We start from the raw sequence: 10,735 nt of genomic DNA on the forward strand, positions 1-10,735 counted from the left end.
CTTAATTTTTTTAGATTTGGCACCTATAAATAAGGTACGTCTTATATGCCGGTGCGTCCTATAGGGCGAAAAAATACGGTAATTGATGTATTACTAACCAATATACTTGTGATAATATTGTCACATGATTAAATTCCCCATTAAATCACAAAGTGCAAGTGCATGTGAGTGCTAAAGTGACTATGTGAAGAAAACTTTCAGTATACATGATTATATATCAATATAATACCACGTCAACAAATTATTATTATTGTGCCAAAAAATTAAAAAACCACAAAAATTAATTTTCACTACACTCCAAAGGTGTAGTAAAAAAAATTAAAAAAAGGAGGAAAGGGTTAATAAAGTAACGTTCCGGGTCTCTCTTGGTCTTTTTATCTTTCTTTAAATTTTTTTCCGTTTTTTTATTTTTTCACCACTATCAGGACTTGAAATGTCAGCCGGATATATTCATTACAAGATGATCACCAGTTAAAAATACTAAAAAATAAAGGAACCAGACATAAAATTAAAAACATGATGGACAAAATGTTCACAGAAAAGATGAAAAGGATAGCTGCTCATTTAAGCCCTTTGGTGTCATTGTGCCTAGTTGCACTATCCAGCGACATTCTTTTTGCACCAGCACCTTTTTTTATAGTTTCCTCCTCTTATGCCTAAATTTACTTTTTCTATGCCTCTTACTTTCAAGCTCGAGGGGTCACAATTATGTGCCACCTTAAAATGTTTAGGCAAGGTCTTTAATGACGTAAATTCTTGGCTATTCTTTGCCGCCAGGATATCTCGTACATACTCCCGTGTACGAATTTTCAGCCGTCTTGATGTTAAACCTATGTAGATTTTAGAACATCCACAGGTAGCATAATATATAACATTTTGGGAGCTGCACGAGATATACTGGCGGATGAGGTACTCTATTTTACCATCTGCTGCAACAAAAGTTTTTGACCTTAAAATGTTGGCGCATGCCACGCAGTCCCCGCAAGGGTAACATCCCACGCGTGGACTACTCTTTCCAAAGGGTTGTGGCACTTGTGCCACATAGTGACTCCTCATCAACTGATCTTTCAGTTTTTTGCCCCTCCTAGCCGTGAACGACACTCTCTCAGGAATTAATTTTGCTACTATTGGGTTAGTCTTAAAGGGGGTACTTCGGTGGTTAATTTTTTTGACTATATGGCATCATCTTTGTAAGTTTAGGTTTTTTGCAATATACATGTTTTATATGTTTTGGCAGCATGTATGTGTTTTTCTTACCTGTTTGTTGGGCAGGAAGTTCTGTAGTTCAGAGGGTTTTCTTTTACCGTTGTCCACAGTTCTGAGTCTGTGGTGGACAAGATGCCACAGCACTTTTTTTTCTCTGTCTGCTTGAGAGGAATAAGCCACGCCCCCTCATCTCATCCAGCTGAGTACACAGCTCCTTACCTCCCCTCCCCCCTGCTCTGTATTCTAAGGACGCAGGTCTGCACAGGAGAAGGACCTCACAGAGAAGATAAGTGTTATCTTAAGGGGAGGATGAGAAGGTGCACGGGCTGGGGATGTATGGACTGCAGAGGAATCAATCTCATACTGGGAATGATCTCTATGGGGGAGATTTATCAAAACCTGTGCAGAGGAAAACTTGCCCAGTTGCCCATAGCAACCAATCAGATCGCTTCTTTCATTTTTCACAGGCCTTCATAAAAATGAAAGCAGCAAGCTGATTGGTTGCTATGGGCAACTGGGCAAGTTTTCCTCTGCACAGGTTTTGATAAATCTCCCCCTATATGTGAAGGGGGAGGGGGGGGGGACTCCTGAATGACACATGCTTGGCGTTGTCCCTGTTCTGTGTGTGTGAGTGCGTGTGTGTGTGTGTATGCAAGTGTTTACAAACCAGTGTGCCTCCAGCTGTTGCAAAACTACAACTCCCAGCATGCCCTGACAGACTTTGGGCATGCTGGGAGTTGTAGATTTGCAACAGCTGGAGGTACACTGGTTGGGAAACACTGGTGTATGCCTTACAGAGATGTGGTGAACTACAACCCCCAGGAGACTACAGAGGCAGCATGCTGGTGTTATACCACAGACTGAAGACTCCTGAATGACACATGCTGGGAGTTGTAGTCCCTTTTGTGTGTGTATGACAGTGTATCCCAACCAAGGCTGATTATATTAGTGTGCTGTGTATAAGGGGGCCGACCCCGGAAAATAGTAGGGTGGGTAAAGGGCGGAACAAACAAACCAAAAAAAAGGAGCCGCCCCAAACCAGCAAGGCATGTGGCATGCTGGGATTTGTAGTTTTCAGCACAGCAAGAAGCAGGAAATAGAAGCAAAGATAGGAAAACAAAGTGGGGGATTAAAAAAAAAAAAACAAAGAACGGAAATAGAGTTGGCTAAACAACAAGAATAGAAATGAAACAAAACAAATAGGGTAAGTCACAAACGGAAAAACACGTTGACCACCGGAGTACCCCTTTAAGGACATCCCAATGTTTTTCTACCACTTATCTCATTGTGTTCCAATGACAATTAAAAGTAGAAATGAATCTAACTGTGTTATCTGACCTCTGTCTCTTTTTCTTTTTGTATTGCAACAAGTTCCCTCTTAATTCTTTTTTAGCTCTTTGGTATCCTTGCTTAATTATTCTATTGCTGTAACCCCTGCTCTCAAATCTTTCTCTAAGATCTTTACTTTGTTTCTCAAACAGAACATCTGATGAACATATCCTTTTAATTCTGATAAATTGCCCTACTGGGATGGCTTTTATTGTGGAAAGTGATGTCGCGAACATAAAATTTTCGTTTTACGAACGCGAACTTCCGCAAAAGTTCGCGAACCGGGTGAACCGCCATTGACTTCAATGGGCAGGTGAATTTTAAAACCCACAGGGGCTCTTTCTGGGCACAATAGGGATTTAAAAGATGTTTCAAGGGGATTAACACCTGGACTGTGGCGTGCTGGAGGGGGATCCATGGCAAAACTCCCATGGAAAATTACATAGTTGATGCAGAGTCTGGTTTTAATCCATAAAGGGCATAAATCACCTAACATTCCTAAATGGTTTGGAATAACATGCTTTAGCCCCCTTTGGGCAGCACATAGAGCCCCCCTTTGGGCATCACATAGTTAGATCCCCCTTTGGGCAGCACATAGTGGGATTTGAACCCAAGGCCCCAGCGCTGCAAGGCAGCAGTGCTAACCTCTGAGCCACCATGCTACCCTTAGCATATATCTAATATTCACGGTTGCTAAAATGGACAGAGATGTCAGCAGAGAGTACCAAAAAAATTAGGCATGTACACATGGATGAAAAATTGGGTATTGTCGCAGCCGCAGCTGTAGCAGCGGCCAGAAAAATTGCAGCTCCATAACAAGTGCAGCAGCAGAGGCCAGAAAAACTAGGCATGTACACATGGATGAAAAATTGGGTATTGTCGCAGCCGCATCTGTAGCAGCGGCCAGAAAAATTGCAGCACCAGAAAAAGTGCAGCTGCAGAGGCCAGAAAAATTAGGCATGTACACCTGGCTGGAAAATTTGGTATTGTCGCAGCTGTAGCAGCGTCCAGAAAAATTGCAGCACCATAACAAGTGCAGCAGCAGAGGCCAGAAAAATCAGGCATGTACACATGGATGAAAAATTGGGTATTGCCGCAGCTGTAGCAGCAGCCAGAAAAATTGCAGCACCATAACAAGTGCAGCAGCAGAGGCCATAAAAATTAGGCATGTACACATGGATGAAAATTAGATATTGTCGTAGCAGCGGCCAGAAAAATTTCTGTTTGTTTCCCAGGCAGAAAGTGCCCTAAAACATTGTGGCTTGAACCCTACTTGGTGGCAGATAAGTCACGCAAGTCATCCGGCATTCAGAGTTCAAATACAGCAGCGTGTGGACCATTTTTAGCCCATGGCAGCTCATCTGATCAGGCCTTGTTCAGTCAAATGTATCGCCCAGTGTCAGTCCCTTCGGGATCCATCCCTCATTCATCTTAATAAAGGTGAGTTAATCCATACTTTTTTGACCAAGGCGACTCCTCTTCTCAGTGACAATACCTCCTGCTGCACTGAAAGTCCTTTCTGACAGGACACTTGAAGCGGGACAGGCCAGAAGTTCGAGCGCAAATTGGGATAGCTCAGGCCACAGGTCAAGCCGGCACACCCAATAGTCAAGGGGTTCATCGCTTCTCAGAGTGTCGATATCTGCGGTTAAGGCCAGGTAGTCTGCTACCTGTCGGTCAAGTCGTTCTCTGATGGTGGACCCCGAAGGGCTGTGGCGATGCGTAGGACTTAAAAAGCTCCACATGTCCTCCATCAACAGCATGTCTGTAAAGCATCCTGTCCTTGCCTGCGTGCTCGTGGGAAGAGGAGGAGGATTACTTTCACCTCTTCCCCTGTTAGATCCCTGTTGTGCTGTGACATGACCCTTATACACTGTGTACAGCATACTTCTTAATTTATTTTGGACCTGCTGAATCCTTTCCACCTTGCTGTAATGCGGTAACATGTCAGGCACTTTATGTTTATACCGGGGGTCTAGTAGCGTGGACACCCAGTACAGGTCGTTCTCCTTCATCCTTTTTATACGAAGGTCCCTCAACAGGCACGACAGCATGAAAGACCCCATTTACACAAGGTTGGATGAAGAAAACAAACGGTATAATGTCACTGATGGTGCCTTCGGTGCGACTGACAAGGTTTGTCACCTACTCAAAAGGACGCATGAGCCTACAGGCATTGCGCATGAGCCTCCAGTAACGTGGCAAAAAAATTCCCAGCTCCGCAGATGATGTCCTAGCACCCCGGTCATACAAATATTAATTGATGGCTTTTTCTTGTTGGAGCAGGCGGTCGAACATTAGGAGTGTTGAATTCCAACATGTCGGGCTGTCGCAAATCAAGCGCCTCACTGGCATGTTGTTTCGCCGCTGGATATCTGACAAGTGCGCCATGGCTGCGTAGGAACGCCTGAAATGACCACACACCTTCCTGGACTGCTTCAGGACATCCTATAAGCCTCGGTACTTGAGCACAAAGCATTGTACAATTAGATTACACACATGTGCCATGCACGGCACATGTGTCAACTTACCCAACCTCAATGCCGCCAACAAATTTGTTCCGTTGTCACAAACCACCTTGCCGATCTCCAGTTGGTGTGGAGTCAGCCACTGGTCCACCTGTGCGTTCAGGGCCGACAGGAGCGCTGGTGCAGTGTGACTCTCCGCTTTGAGGCAAGTCAACCCCAAGATGGCGTGACACTGCCGTATCCGGGATGTGGAATAGCACCTGGGGAGCTGGGGGGGTGCCGGTGATGTGGAGCAAGACGCAGCAGTGGAAGAGGACTCGACCGAGGATGTTATGGAAGAGGATGGAGTAGGAGGAGTAGAGGAGGTGGCAGCAGGCCTGCCTGCAAGTCGTGGCGGTGTCACCAACTCCTCTGCAGAGCCACGCATTCCATGCTTGGCAGCCGTCACCAGGTTTACCCAATGCGCAGTGTAGGTGATATACCTGCCCTGACCATGCTTTGCAGACCAGGTATCAGTGGTCAGATGGACACTTGCCCCTACACTGTGTGCCAGACATGCCATAATTTCCTTTTGCACAATGGAGTAAAGGTTGGGGGATTGCCTTTTGTGCAAAAAAAATTTCATCCGGGTACCTTCCACTGCGGTGTCCCAATGGCTACAAATTTTTTAAAGGCCTCAGACTCCACCAGCTTGTATGGTAAAAGCTGGCGGGCTAGCAGTTCCGACAAGCCAGCTGTCAGACGCCGGGCTAGGGGGTGACTTTGAGACATTGGCTTCTTGTGCTCAAACATCTCCTTGACAGACACCTGACTGTGGGCAGATGAGTAGGAACTGCTCAAGACGAGAGACGGAGAGGCGGATGGTTGAGAGGGGGCAAGGAGGGCAGCAGTGGTTGACCTGGCTAAAGATGCTGGACCAGGAGGAGGATGGCGGCTTTGACTTTGTGTGCTGCTTGTACTGTCGTGTTGATCCCATAGGCGTTTGTGATGTGACATCATGTGCCTTCGCAAAGCAGTTGTGCCTAGGTGGGTGTTGGACTTCCCACGACTCAGTTTCTCAGTTGCAAATTGCCTCACTGTTGTCAGAGGCAGACACACAAAAAATGCCACACTGCTGAGCTCTGCGATGACGGCATTCTGGTGGTGGCAACAGCATGCGTTGATTGGCGTCTCGTCTGGCTGACCCCGGGTGTCTGACTGTGCCACTAGCTCCTTGCGACGACCTCCCCCTGCTTCCAACTCGTCTCCTCCTCCTCTCTGTCTCTCCATCTGAAGTTCCCCACTCTTCTTCTCTTCTAGCGGGCACCCACGTGGCATCCACGGACACATCGTCAACATCAACACCTTCACCGCTATCTGACACCTCAAGAAAGGAAGCAGCAGTGGGTGCAACATCATCATCACACCGTACGTCCATGTGTGTAATGCTGCCTGAGACATATCCCTGTTAACTACATACTCTGGCAATAATGGTTGTGCATCACTCATGTCTTCAAACTGATGTGTAAATAACTCATCTGACGGATCAAGTAAAGCTGCTGTGGTGCTAGTGTTGGTGGTGGCGGCAGGCCGGCAAGTGGTAGCATGAGAGGTGCCCGAAGCTAAGCTAGAGGAGGAGAAGGATGGTGCGTCAAGGTTCCAAGCGGAAGCTGTAGTAGATTGGGTGTCTTGTGATAGCCAGTCAACTAAGTCCTCAGAACTTTGGGAGTTCAGGGTACGTGGCCACTAGGGCCAAAGGGAATCCCAGCACCATGACGGCCCCTGCGGGGGGGCCTTCCTCTGCCTGTCATTTTTTGTTGTTAAATTTGCACAAGTGTCACACCAAATGTGATTTGCACTAGGGTGACACAATTTACCCTGCAGGCAAAAAAAACTGGCAACTGTGACGTGAACTGACAGTGACTGGTTTTATTTAACAGCCAAAAAAGGTATTTTTTTATTTTTTATTTGCACAAGTGTCACACCAAATATGATTTGCAGTAGGGTGACACAATTTGCCCTGCAGGCAAAAAAAAGCTGGCAACTGTGACGTGAACTGATAGTGACTGCTTTTATTTAACAGCCAAAAAAGGTTTTTGTTTTTTTTTATTTGCACAACTGTCACACCAAATGTGATGTGCACTAGGGTGACACAATTTGCCCTAAAGGCAAAAAAAATGGCAACTGTGACGTGAACTGACAGTGACTGCTTTTATTTAACAGCCAAAAAAGGTATTTTTTTTTATTTGCACAACTATCACACCAAATGTGATTTGCGCTAGGGTGACACAATTTGCCCTGCAGGAAAAAAAAACTGGCAACTGTGACGTGAACTGACAGTGACTGCTTTCATTTAACAGCCAAAAAAGTTTTTTTTTTTTTAATTTGCACAACTGTCACACCAAATGCGATTTGCAATAGGGTGACCCAATTTGCCCTGCAGACAAAAAAAAATTGGCAACTGTGATGTGAACTGACAGTGACTGATTTTATTTAACAGCCAAAAAAGGTATTTTTTTTATTTGCACAACTGTCACACCAAATGTGATTTGCACTAGGGTGACACAATTTGCCCTGCAGGCAAAAAAAAGTGGCAACTGAACTGACAGTGACTGCTTTTATTTAACAGCCAAAAAAGGTATTTTTTATTTATTTGCACAACTATCACACCAAATATGATTTGCACTAGTGTGACAATGAGCAAAAAAGCTTGCCAGTCACCCTTTTAAGCAGTGGTCCCCAACCAGGGTGTCCCCAGCTATTGCAAAACATGTGGACTGATATATTTCAGCCCTTTGAATACTGTAGTAGTTAGTTGCTTTAAAGAAAAAAAGCTTGCCAGCGGAGTTACCCTTTTAAGCAGTGGTCCCCAACCAGGGTGCCTCCAGCTGTTGCAAAACACACGAACTGATATCTTTCAGCCCTTTGAATACTGTAGTAGTTAGTTGCTTGAAGGAACTTAAGTTTTATACTGGAGTACCCCTTTTAACCAGCGGTTCCCTCCCAACCAGGGTGCCTCCAGCTGTTGCAAGACACACGGACTGATATCTTTCAGCCCTTTGAATACTGTAGTAGTTAGTTGCTTGAAGGAACTTAAGTTTTATACTGGAGTACCCCTTTTAACCAGCGGTTCCCTCCCAACCAGGGTGCCTCCAGCTGTTGCAAGACACACGGACTGATATCTTTCAGGGCTTTGAATACTGTAGTAGTTAGTTGCTTGAAGGAACTTAAGTTTTATACTGGAGTACCCCTTTCAACCAGCGGTTCCCTCCCAACCAGGGTGCCTCCAGCTGTTGCAAGACACACGGACTGATATTTGAGCCCTAAAAAGGGCTTTTTTGTCTGCTGTCCTTAAAGCAGATGTTACACTAGTGCTTTAGGAGTAAACTGGACCCTAAATACACCACCTAGCAGCAACCTAGCTATCGCTTTCCCTATACAACAGGAGCAGCTTCTCTGTCCCTCCACTTCCTAAGCCTAAGCAGCATGCCGAATGAGGGTAAAATGGCGTCCGTGCAAGAGGTAGGAGGGTCTGGAAGGGAGGGACTGCTGCTGATTGGCTGTAATGTGTCTGCTGACTCTGACTCACAGGGTCAAAGTTTACCGCAATGTTAAGTATAGGGGGCGGATCAAACTTCACTTATGTTCGCCCGGCGAGGCGAACGAGGACATGCTAAATTCACCGGAAACTGTTCGCCGGCGAACAATTCACGACATCTCTAATTGTGTATTTGTTGTGTAATGAGGGTGCATGCAGCAATGTACGCGGAACTGCCATGGGCACGGCCTGCGCCCCGTCGTACGCAAACCTGTTCCTGGGAGCCTGGGAGCGGGAGGTTTTGCAGTGCGGCGGGGCGCAGCTCGTGAGCTATGTGCAGCGCTGGCTCAGATATATAGATGATATTTTGTTTATATGGCAGGGGTCCGTGTTGGATTTGTAATTATTTATGGAAACATGAAATCAGAATGGAGTAAACATCAAATTGACATATAAATACAGCTATAAAGAGATTGATTTCTTGGATATTAAAATATTCAAGGAATCAAGGGGAAATCTAGCCACAGATGTATTCAGGAAAGAAACATCAACCAATACATTGCTGTATGCAACCTCATCACACAACAAATCCACAATAAAAGCCATCCCAGTGGGGCAATTTATCAGAATGAAAAGGATATGTTCATCAGATGTTCCCTTTGAGAAACAAAGTAAAGATCTTAGAGAAAGATTTGAGAGCAGGGGTTACAGCAATAGAATAATTAAGCAAGGATACCAAAGAGCTAAAAAAGAATTAAGAGGGAACTTGTTGCAATACAAAAAGAAAAAGAGACAGTGGTCAGATAACACAGTTAGATTCATTTCTACTTTTAATTGTCATTGGAACACAATGAGACAAGTGGTAGAAAAACATTGGGATGTCCTTAAGACTGACCCAATAGTAGCGAAATTAATTCCTGAGAGAGTGTCGTTCACGGCTAGGAGGGGCAAAAACCTGAAAGATCAGTTGATGAGGAGTCACTATGTGGCACAAGTGCCACAACCCTTTGGAAAGAGTAGTCCACGCGTGGGATGTTACCCTTGCGGGGACTGCGTGGCATGCGCCAACATTTTAAGGTCAAAAACTTTTGTTGCAGCAGATGGTAAAATAGAGTACCTCATCCGCCAGTATATCTCGTGCAGCTCCCAAAATGTTATATATTATGCTACCTGTGGATGTTCTAAAATCTACATTGGTTTAACATCAAGACAGCTGAAAATTCGTAAAGAATAGCCAAGAATTGACGTCATTAAAGACCTTGCCTAAACATTTTAAGGTGGCACATAATTGTGACCCCTCGAGCTTGAAAGTAAGAGGCATAGAAAAAGTAAATTTAGGCATAAGAGGAGGAAACTATAAAAAAAAAAGTGCTGGTGCAAAAAGAATGTCGCTGGATAGTGCAACTAGGCACAGTGACACCAAAGGGCTTAAATGAGCAGCTATCCTTTTCATCTTTTCTGTGAACATTTTGTCCATCATGTTTTTAATTTTATGTCTGGTTTCTTTATTTTTTAGTATTTTTAACTGGTGATCATTTTGTAATGAATATATCCGGCTGACATTTCAAGTCCTGATAGTGGTGAAAAGAAAAAAACGGAAAAAAATTTAAAAGAAAGATAAAAAGACCAAGAGAGACCCGGAACGTTACTTTATTAACCCTTTCCTCCTTTTTTTTAATTTTTTTTTTTTATTGCACTTTTGGAGTGGTATATGTAGTGAAAATGAATTGAGTGATTTTTTTCTTTTTTTCTTTTTTGCCACAATAATAATAATTTGTTGACGTGGTATTATATTGATATATAATCATGCATACTGAAAGTTTTCTTCACATAGTCACTTTAGCACTCACATGCACTTGCACTTTGTGATTTACTGGGGAATTTAATCATGTGACAATATTATCACAAGTATATTGGTTAGTAATACATCAATTAGATGGAGTAATATGAATTAACACTGTATAATATATATTTTTATCACTTACATATATATATATTTTATATTATATAGAGTTGAGGTAACATGTATCAAATTTGAAATACAAAAAATAGTCTGCGCTGTAGATGTAATGTCCTAATAAGATAAATATAGAATAAATCAAGTACTATAAAAATATCGATATAAATATTTAAAATTAATCAAAAGTAATACAGTGATGAGAGCATACCTCATTGGAATTTTAGTATGTGATATATGGTCACTAGTGAATAGGAT

This window comes from Hyla sarda, chromosome 7, assembly GCF_029499605.1.
Source record: "Hyla sarda isolate aHylSar1 chromosome 7, aHylSar1.hap1, whole genome shotgun sequence".
NCBI classification, from domain to species: domain Eukaryota; kingdom Metazoa; phylum Chordata; class Amphibia; order Anura; family Hylidae; genus Hyla; species Hyla sarda.